Source organism: Elephantulus edwardii, unplaced genomic scaffold (genome assembly GCF_000299155.1).
Source record: "Elephantulus edwardii isolate Elephantulus edwardi_28Jun2011 unplaced genomic scaffold, EleEdw1.0 scaffold00080, whole genome shotgun sequence".
In the NCBI taxonomy this organism is placed as follows: domain Eukaryota; kingdom Metazoa; phylum Chordata; class Mammalia; order Macroscelidea; family Macroscelididae; genus Elephantulus; species Elephantulus edwardii.
In genome coordinates this window covers 6150547-6161653 of record NW_006399830.1, presented here as the reverse complement: position 1 = coordinate 6161653, position 11107 = coordinate 6150547, and positions in this window count along the sequence as shown.

The following is an 11107-nucleotide window of genomic DNA, read 5'->3' as shown; positions in this document are numbered from 1 at the left end:
CCGAGGACATGGGGCTGGACAGGAGGGAGAGACTACAGGTGAAGAAGCCACTGCAAGTGAGTGCGGCTGGGACCCTGAGCCGGATCAGCCTCCTGATGACCCTACCTCAGTGTCCTCAAGCCCGAGCCAGACGCGGTCAGTAAATCTCAACTCCTATCAACCCTTCAGGACAGAGCAGAACTTCCCCAAAGCTGCAAATCTTTAAGGAACAGGCTGCTTCTTCTAGAGGGGCCTACGGATTCCAGTCACCAGCCTACGGGTCAGCAGGCCACATCTACTCATAGGTTTGGATGACCCAGTCGCCATCAACCACCCAGAAGGGTGCACAGCATATGCCACTCCAAGCCTGAGCCTCACTGCCCCCGTGGGGACAGGTGAGGGGGGAGCGGGAGGCTGCAGGTCTGCAAGGACCTGGGGGCCAGGGCAAGGGGCACCTGGTGGCACAGTCTGCTTACTGGAACTCGAGCCCATCAGGAGGAAAGCGAGGCAGTCTGCTTCTGAAACATTTAAAGCCTTGGTAACCCTATGGGGCGGTTCTGCCCTGCGAAGTCGGAATCAACCGCGAGACAGTGGGTTGTTGCTTGAGGGCACAGGCAGACAGACCTGGCTCCGTCCTTAAGACCTACTGGCAGCCCGTGGCACGCAGGCCAGACACTGCCAAGGGGTGGGGTCTTCAGGAGCCCTGGGACATCCCGGGTACAGGTGTTCATGAAAAAGCCACTCTTATTCCAGGCGGGGTCATATTTATCTTTAGGTGTCCCTTTGTCAGCCAGGCACATGGGGTCCTGACTTAGGCCTCACTGACCTAAGCTCAATCCCTCTCCAAGGACAGGCCTTCCAGATAAAAAGGTCTCCCCATCCTCACCTTTTTTTTTATTTTGTTGTGTACATCAAATAAGATTCGACTAGCGCAGGAGGAGACTGCACTTCTCCAGCGGAGCATCTGGTGGATTCGAACCCTGTGCCTTCAGGATTGCAGTGCAGCTTCTTACCACTAGGCCACCAGAGCTCCCCCTCCTCACTTGTAATGAACATTCTGGCTGCATTTCTTCCAAGACGTATTCATTCTTTGGTCATCCATGGATGTTCACTGAACATGGAACTATAATGAACTATGTAGAGTGTAACTAGAACTCTTCTGTGTACTAGGAGCTCTGGTGACCTCATGGGCAAAGAGTTGCAGTGCCAACTCAAAGGCAGGCGGTTTGAATCCACCAGCTGCTCCAAAGGAGAAAAATGAGCTTTCTTCTCCCATGAGCTTCACAGCCTCTGAAATCCTCCTGGAGGGACAGCTACAAGTCAGGTACAACTTGATAGCAACGAGTTGAGGAAACAAAAAAAAATCCCGTTAGCTCAGCTGACTGTGATCTTCGCTTGATGGTCTCCAAGGTGAGCATGTACACCGAGACCTGTGGGAGCCGGAACTCAGCAGGCCTGCCTTGTTTTTCTGGGTCTCTAAAGTTTCCCACCTTTGACAGGATGCAGTCTTACCACCTTTCAATTGCTTGTTTCAGGGGAAAATCTCTCCCTCTCCGACACAGTTCCGCCTTCCACTTTCTGGCTTTTACTGTCTTACAGTGGCCTTATTCATTCTGCCCGTTCCCTTTTGCCCTCGGCCAGAATACAGTAAGCTCGAGGAAACGTACCTTTTCTCCTCTCTCCTGTTCATGTCTATGCACCGAGTGAATACTTACTTCAATAAGTAAATTTCTGTACTTCCATTCCCAAAACCCCCACCACTGGATTCTGATTGATTGCAACCCTGCAGGACAGAGCAGAACTGCCCTTCAGGGTTTCCAAGGCGTGCTGGGAGCAGACGGCCTCAACTTTCACAGAGAGAGGCTGGGAATTCGAACCACGGGCCTTTCAGTTAGCAGCTAGGCAAGGAAGTACTGAGCCACCAGGGCTCCTCTGCTGCCATTTTTAGAAGATTCTCAACTTTAAAAAGGTAAAAACACACAAGCCAACACACCACCTAACTTTCCTTGACTGGCCCTTACTGGCCAGGCCGTCTTCTAAGCACCTTGTTAGGGGATGAACTGTGCCCCCCATGGGTTCCTCAATTCAGGTGCTGGTGAATGTCTGGCCAGAGTGTCTGAAGCTGTTACTGTTATTAGAAGGTCCTACTGGGATAGCAGGAAGTAGCTAAGAGAATACGCCGTCCCCTTTTCCTTATGACTCAGGGTGAAGTCTCTCTCAGGGAGGAGTGATAGGGAATGGCAAAGGATACACTGACAAAGAAGATTAATCAGAACTGGCTTTGACAAGCACTGTGGCATTTGGACAAGAACAAACTGGGAGGAGGGTAGAGAGAATAGTGCAACAATGAATGAGTGGAAGCCCAAAATCTCTGTAAATGTTTATGAAAATTAATAAAATATAATTATAGAAAAAAAAAAAAGAAGGTCCTACTGGGATAAGGTGGATCCAAATCCTACCTGAGTCATGTCCTTACAGAAGAGGAGACACAGAGGAAGATGGCCATGGACAAAGAATTATCCACAAACCAAGGACACTTGGGGTTGGGGACTGACTAGGAAGGGCTTTGCCTAGGACATGGCCCCGCTGATACCGTAATTTCAGACTTCCAGCCTCTGGTGTGTGCATGTGTGATGAGGTTCACATACTTCAGGCATGTTGTCAGGAAGGGCCAGTCCTTGGGGAAGACATCATGCTGGGAGAGGTGGTCAGGGAAAGAGGGGAAGACCCCCAACGAGATGAGCTGACACAGTGACTAACAGTGGCCTCGGACGTATCAGAGATGGCGCGGATGGCTCAGGACTGGGCAAGGCTTGGACGTGCTGTTCACACAGTCAGAGTGGATGCAGCAGTAACAGTAACAAAACCAAAACAAACAATAACACAATAACAAAACAGCCTATGTTAGCTGCGGAGGGGTCAGTGCCTGGAGAAGGATCATGCTTAGGCAAGTACGGAGACGGTGGACACCAGGATGACTCTCAGGACTTGGAGGGACACAGTGGCCACCACCACGGGCTCAGGCACAGGACACTGAGGACACACAGGACTGGGTGGGGCTTCCTGCTGATGGCCGGCTGTGGAGTCACTGCGTCAGAGCTGAGCTGATGGCACCCAACACCAAGAGCAGCCTCCAGAAGTGCGAGCCAGCACAAGCCTGTTCCTAGAAGCCCCTTCCCCGCGGTGCTGTGACAGCCAGTGCCACAGGACACAGAGATGTCATGCTCCGGTCATCCTGGGCCTGGAGGCGAACCCTGCAGGTCAGCTCCCAATGACTCAGTGGTGAAGTCACACAGCCAGCTGGGGAGGCTCGAGGCTGTGGGTCCCACGTTCACCCACACGGCTAGCTTGGGAGCCCTGGAGGAACCATGCACTCCACCTGGGCCCCAACTTTGAGGAGCAGTGCAGGGAAAGGACAGAGGAGACTTGGCCAGGGCTGCAAAGAGTCAGGTCCAGGGACCTGCTGGTCTGAGGCCACACCACAAACTAGCGGGGGTCTGATTTCCAGCTCACCTCAGACTCGAATCTCCTGCTTCACTTCCGCTGGGCAGTCTACCCCTCACCACGTGTTCGTGCGGACATGCATACACACATGTGCACACACAGAGAACAACGAGCACGCAAGGGGCAGAGGGCGTGCCCCTTTCCCCAGGCCCCAGAATGGGTGGCTTGCTGTGTAAAGCACACACATGCACACGCAGCCCACAGCAGAGCCACACATGCACGTGTGCACACACACACACCTGCACACATGTGAGACACAGTGACTGCACCAACAGGCTTGAGCGGGGCGGAGGTCATTAATTAGGTACAGGTGCAGGACGGAGCAAGCTTTCCATCTGCTGCTCACAGGCTCTCCGGGGACTCTGTGCACCTCACAACAGACATGCCGCTGTTCCCAGCCACACAGGCGTGCTCACCTTGCACACACAGGTACTCTACTCTCACACAAATCCCACGAGCATGCCCTCATGTGCTCGGATGCACAGTGTCATCAGCCATGCACACATGCCTGCACTCTGTCCCCACCACAACTTCCTCTCTGAGCGTCTGCTTCCTTAAAAGGCTTTTTGCAAGGGGAAGGCCCCAGAAGTGCCATCTCAGCCTGTGTTGGTCTCAGCCTGGTGGGGCTTTCCCGGGCACCCCCGGTGTACCCCCAAAATGCCAGTGGTGGTCCCACTTGTCAGGGGTCATTAGGATGGGAGCGGGGTGCATCAGGCCTGTCTACCCCTCTTTCCAAGGTTACGGTAGGGCCAGGCTGAACTCACTGCCAAGCCCAGCCTGGACGCTGGTCGGGCCAGAAGGAAAATGTTCTTTGGTGCAGCCTGGGGGACCCCGTGGCCGAAACTCTGGCCCCAGGCTGGTTAGTAGAACTCCCCCCTTTCTAACACCGACTGTCACAGACCTGTCCCCAGGCATGTCTCTGTTCTTTGCAGGGTCTGGGTAAGAGTGGTCTGTAAGCCCCACCCATCACTACAGAGCCTGGTTCACAGTGGGGTGTGCCGTTGGGTAAATATTTATGGGAGGAGACAGCCCACCTTTCTCCCCAGGAAGGGCTGGCTGGTGGATTCCAACCCCGGGTCTTTCGGTTAGCAGTCCGACATGCGTGGTGGTCATTAAGTCTGTATCATGATGTTCCCGAGCCCTGGGCTGTGAAGACAGAGCAGCTTGACTCTGCCAAGGCCAGCGGGTGCACCTGTGCCACCAGGAAGTGACAGCTGAGCGGACCTGGGAACCCCGAGACCCGGTTCCTGAGACCTCAAGGCTCTGATGGGAAGTCCCCAGTGAGCTGTGCTGGAATTCGAATCCACCAGTGGCTTGCGGACCTGGGAACCCTGAGACCCAGTTCCTGAGACCTCAAAGCTCTGATGTGAAATCCCTGGTGCGCTGTGCTGGAATTCAAATCCACCAGTGGCTTGAGAGAGGAAGATGGGCGACCTCCTCCCATGTGACTTACAGCCACTGAAACCACTGGAGGGTCAGCTATGAGTCAGTTTGCAGTCGATGGCCATGAGGAAGAAGGCCAAGCCCAGAGTGACAGACAGGAGAGGGAGGTCCAGACCTACACGTATCAGCCAATCACACTTTAGTGTGAATTCAGGCACAAACACTTCCTAGTCCAAGACTCATTAAAGGGGGTTAGGGGTAGTGAAAGGGCGAGGCTAGAGGAAGAATTTCCCCTTTTTATCTTCTGTAAAGCAACTGAAGTAAGGTCTTATCCCCTCATCTCGCACATGAGGAAGCAGGAGACAGAGGGGCCTAGAACCATGCACTGGGGCATGAAAACCTTTTCAAAGCCTTATTTTCTTTTGCATATACTCGAATGTAAGCTCCAAGTGGGCAGGGTGTTTGCTTTATTCACCAAGGTAGCCTCATACTTACAAAGGGCCCAGCACACAGGAGTCCAAGAAGACTGCCTAAATGTGGTGGGTGAAGGCATCACACCCTCTGTCCCACGCCTGTCTTGAGGACGTGCTACTCTAAAGATTTTGGGGAGCTCTGGAGGCACAGTCTATATTGCGCTGCTAAGCCAAAGGCTGAGAGGCTGACTGTTCAAATCCACCAGCAGCTTCAAGGGACAGAGAGGGACAGCCTCCTCCCTCGAGATTCACAGTCTCAGGAACCTAGTGGAAGATCGTCATCAGTCAGAATCTACAGTGAGAGAGTGAAAGGATTTTGGAAATGTTTGCTGGGGAGTTGGTGTTCAAATTGTTTTTCAATAAAAAAATGGCCAGGCTGGGAAAAAACTTAGAAACCTTCAAATTAGACAGTCCCCTCCCTCAGTGGTTTGGAAGAGGAAGGATTTTGCGCCCCTCCAAAGTGAGCCAGGCAGAGGCCAGGGCGGAGACTCTTCCCTTCGTTAAAATATTGGGTTCAGGTTCTGGCACTCCACACTTGCAGGGTGCACTCAGCCAAACTCCCCCCCCCCCATCTTCGTGCATTAAAAAAGCACAGGCTCTGCTCTTGGCTTCCCCATCCTTCCCTGAATCCAGAGGTTTGGCTGTTATTTGAAGCTTACCCAGGCAGGAGCAGCTGCCCGGAGCCAGAATCCTGCCTCTATAGGCCCCAGGGAAGTCCCCGCCCAGCCCTGAGCTCAGTGGGAGCTGCCAGCAAACCATTTTGTGTGAGCATTAAGCAGTTACTCAACTTCCTGTTGTGTGTGTGGGAGTCGGGTGTGGAGCAACCACACATACACACTCGGAGCGGCCAATTCCTCCTCCCCAGCTCTATACTGGACGTCCTCTGACCCAGGCACAGTGAAAACATTCATGAGGGGTCATAAAGTACCAGTCACAGCCATCCAAACCAAACAAAATCAAAAACACAGAAAACTCAGTGCTGGCAGGGCTGTGGGGAGATGGTCACTGCAGTCTTTCTGAAGAGCGGTGAAGATGGCCCTCAATGTGACAATCAGGGCACAATAATACTAACTGAAACTTTTAAAAGGTTAACAGTTATTTGGTCAAATATGAGTCTATTTTAGTGCTAAGAAAAATAGTCACCAAGTTTGGAGTTCTGTGTTGTTTTTTTTGAAAGGCAAGCACATTTGTAATAATGATGACAGGATAGAAAGTCCCAAAAAGACTATGGAAAGAGAGAATTACGACATGACTAAGTTGGAATGCTATTGAACAACCAAACTGTGGATTAAGCACAAATGTAATAAAGTGACTTTGTGGGAATTTGTCAGAGACTTCAGAATGGTAGGTGCTCTGGTGGAGCAGGGGGTTAAGAGCTGGGTTGTTAAAAGCTGGAGGTGGGAAGCCATCCTGTGCACCAGGGGGAGAAAGATGCAGTCGGCTTCTGGAGATTTACAGTCTTAGAAACCTCGTGGTTTCCACTCTGTCCTGCAGGGTTTCTCTGACTGGGAATCAATGGAAGTGGGTCTGGTTTTTTTAACTTAGAATTTATGCAGGACTTTCACATCCACTTCTTTTTACTTCCCTAAATCAAGCCCAAGAAGTTCTTCTGTCGAGTTTAGTCACGGCAAAGGCAGCACTAACAGCTCCAGTTCACCCTCTGTGTGTCTGGCTCTGTGCATTACATACCTGTTGCATTCTAAGCCTCCCAACTTGATGAGCCCATTTCACAGATTTGGAAAATTAAGGCCCAGGGAAGTGAAGTTCCTATCTGAAGTCAATGGTCAGTCAGTGAAGGAAGGCCTGGTGCTGTCACCTGGGTTTTTAAGCCTTTCCGATGGGTGCCCTTCACGACCCGCCCTCCCTGCCTGAGGTTCAGGCGGCTTGGAGAGCTCGGCGCCCGCCCCCAGCCCCACCCCAGCCCGCGGCTCCCGCGTCACGGTTACAACCAGGCTGCGGTTGCCGTCCGCCTGGAGCGAGGCACCGCCTGGCTGGCTCTGAAGCACCAGCCTGGGGTCTTCCGGGGCGCCCCGATTCCATGGCAGGACCCCTCGAGGGCGCACACGGCTGCGGAACGCGGACTCCGCGGGCGCGCCAGCTCATTTCCCGGCCGGCGACCCGGAAGGCTGGACGGAGGGGAAGTGGCTGGGCGTGGGCCCGCCTGGTCCCAAGTAACGGGGGGCCGCGTGCAGGCCGAGTGGGGCGCCGGGGCTCCGGGCCAGGAGCCTTGCCAACGCGGCCCCTCCAGCCCTCGCCCCACAACCCCGGGCACTCCGCGCGACCCCTCGGGCCCCAGCCTCTCCCCTCGGACAACACAGCCCTCTCCCGCCTCCTAGGGCTCCCTGTCCCCGCCCCGTCCCCTCTCCTCACTTTCTGGGGGTCCCCGTACCCCTCTGGTCTCGGAGCCCTCTGCCCCGACCCCCCTGGCCTTTCCCTGAAGCCCCCTCCCTGGTTCCGAAGCCCTTTACCTAAAGGCGATGCCCCGCCCCGCGCCTTCCGGGGCTCCTTGTCGTCGGCCCCCCTACTCCAGACAGCCCTTTAGGGTTCTGGGGTCCCCCAGGTCCTCTCCTTTAGGAGCCCCGGCCCCGCTGGGAGCCTTCCGGCCCCTTTCACCTCCAGGGGACGGCCCCCGCCCCCGTGTCCCCTTGTCTCCTGGGGGCTCCTGTCCTCGCCCCGCCCTTTGCCCTGCAGAGGTGCCCCCTCGATCCCCATCTCGGGTCCCCGCGCCCTCACCTGCGGGCGCTCCGGCCGCGGACTCTGGGCAGTCGACGCGCCGAACCGGCTCTGGGACCCGCGCAGCCTCGGCCACTTCCTCGTGGGCGGGGGCGGGCCCGGGGCGGGGACAAGGCGGGGACAGCGGCCAGCACCCCGCCCTGCCCAGCCCTCACCCCGGGCGCCGGAGCGCAGTCAGGCTTAGTCAGTCCCAGGGCAGCTCGAGGAATCTTCCTGTTAGTGGTGGGGAAACTGAGGCTGGGACAGAGGGTGGCTACCTGAGTATTAACGGGACAAGAGCCTGGGGGTGGGGTCGGGGGGCGGCCCGAGCAGAGCGCACCCTTCAACCTCCCAGAGCCATCCAGCCCTGGCTGGAGGTCGAGCAAGCTGGAGCGCAGCCTCACGGGGACTTCTCGCTTCTCGTCCTGAGCCGGGTCCAGCCCTCCCCAACCCAGCGTCCTCACCACCAGTGGCTTCAGGGGAAGAACCCCACGCAAGCTATGATTTCAGGGCTAATTCCGTAGACAGCAGTGGGCGTGAGCCCCTTAACTCCTGTAAATTGGGGCGGGGGAGCAGCAAGGATGTCCTTCAGAGACCTGAAACTGGTCTTGGATGACGTGGCCTCATCACTGGCCACTTGGCTCCATGAAGTCCTGCTCCCTTGCCGCCTCGGCCGCTTCCCATAGGCTCCACAGCTTCCAGGCCATCTGTCGCTGGTGCTGCAGGGCCTCGGTTTCCCCAGTTGTAACAACCACTTCCCATCACCCCCCTCCCAGGATCCAGGCCCTAACTAGAGCAGTGGGGTGACCCTTGGATGGGGAACACTTGCCCCACACTGGAAGTCAATCGATGGAGGCATTATGGGAAGGCTCCCCCTTGGGAAAAGTCTTAAGTAGACCATTAAATGGAGGGAGTGGAGTGGTGAGCGGCCTGGGCACAGCCGATGTCTTTGGGGCACTGGGAGTTCCCAGAACAATTTAGAGCTTTCAGCTTCTTCTTGGAAGCCTGGGATGAAGATGCCCTTCCTGCTTCTCTGCATTCTCAGGTTTCAAGAATCCCTGTCCACCCCTGGGGCCACAAGGCCTGGCCTCGCCTCCAGCTAGGGGTGGGCAGAGACAGGCAAGCTCCCTGTGGCCTTTGAGTCCTGGACTTACAGAGACCCTGAAGGACAGGGTGGAACTGTTCGCTTCAAGGCTGTAAATCTTTATGGCATTGGTGGAGAGTACACTTTTCCTGGGCTTAGAAATACAGGCAAAAGCTCACTTACGCTGGACTTGTGATCAGGACAGACCTGTCCCTGGAGGACACCAGACTTGCTTTTCAAAGGATGGGGTCGGCAGGGCCAAGCGCTGTTTCATTCTATTTGGCAGAGGGTCACTGAGTGAGAACCATTTGGCACATTGCCTCACTTCTGTCCTGCAGAGTAGCTGGTGGGTTCAAACCATCCAGTCAGCAGCTGAGCACTTTAAGCACTTGCCCCCAGGGCTCCTCGGTCCAGGGTAACAGGCCATCAAGGTTCTATCTTTCTGCTGTGGTAACATTTTTGCTTCCCGATCCCCAAATGGTGGCCAAGCTCCAGGCACCTCAAACATAGGGAAGCAGTGGGCGTGCCCGGGAGGGAAGCCTTTCCCATGCACCCTCACCACCCACTCCTTTATCTTATTGGCCAGAATGGGGCAAAGAGTCCCTTTGCTGAATGGCCACCTGACAACAGCTGGGGGGTTTGGGTTAGATGGGAAAGAGAGGTGGCCACAGCCCCAGCTGAGCCTGGAGCATACTTCCCAGGCTCCAGAAGGGGGAACACTGGTACATACTGCTCTCCCCTATCTCAAAGTGGCTCTACATGTCACCTCGACTGTGGGATGCAGGCCTACAAGGAGACCTCATCAGGTATTGTCCAATGGAGGGGTCCCTCCCAGCAATTCCAATGCCACCACCCCACCCGAGTGCTGTGACCAGCCCTACACTCAACCACCAGTAGGGGCAGGCTGAGGCCTCCTCAGTATGCTGGTGGCCCTGACTGGCCTCTGGTCAAACTCAGGGTGAGACCTGTGGGGACCTGGGTGGATCATACTGTGCTTTTGTCTGTCTGAGGATGCTTGGTGGTGCACTGTCATGTGTTGCCTGGTGGTCTGAATCTATCCATTTCCTTCTGTGTTTGGACCTGTCACTATGTGGTTTGGGCACAAGAGCCTCTCAACCAGGATCGGTGTCCCCCTGCCAGCGCGCCCTGGAGGAGGAGGGCACTGTCACAGAGGCTGCCCTGCTGGGGATACAGGCCTTGGAGAACAGAATCCAGGGGCGGCCCACACACAGTTCCCATGGTGGTACTAAGTGTTGGGTGGGGAATTGAAAGGTTGATGGTTCAAGCCCACCAGCTATTCTGAAGGAGAACAATGAGAGATTTACCGTCTTGGGAACCATGGGCAGTTCTCTGTCGTCCTATAGGGTGCTTGTGGGTTGGCAGAGCCTCGACAGAGGTGGGTCTGGTTTAATTAGAGTGTCTCGAAACCGTAGAATCCAACTCATGATGACCTGTGTGTAGGATTTTAACAGCTGCATTTTTTTTTAAGCAGATCACCAGGTCTTTCTTCCAAGGAGCCTCTGGGTGGACCTTCGGCTGAGCTGGTGGACACTATGTGGCCAGCAGCTGGGTGCTGCCCAGGCCGCCCAGGGTGGTACAATTTAAGCAACCAGCAACATAAGCAGATTTGCTTTCCCAAGAGGTAAAAAACGCATAGTGTGTTTCTCTAATAATTTTATAATCACTTAGCCATATTTTTCTACTAATAATGGAAACAGTATAAGGAAACGAAACAAAAATCACATTTCGCAATTTTATTCAATTTTCTAGCAGACGATTTACATACCTGCCCCCTTCCTTTAGGTCAGTATGGCAATTTTCCAATATCAATTGTTTAAAGAGAAGCTTTGGTCAAAAATGGAATCAAACAGGCCAGGGGGATAAATCTTTGCTGCTTTTAAAATATCAACACTTTCACAATTCTATTCTCACACACATCACACACGCACACACACGGGAGCATCTGCACGGT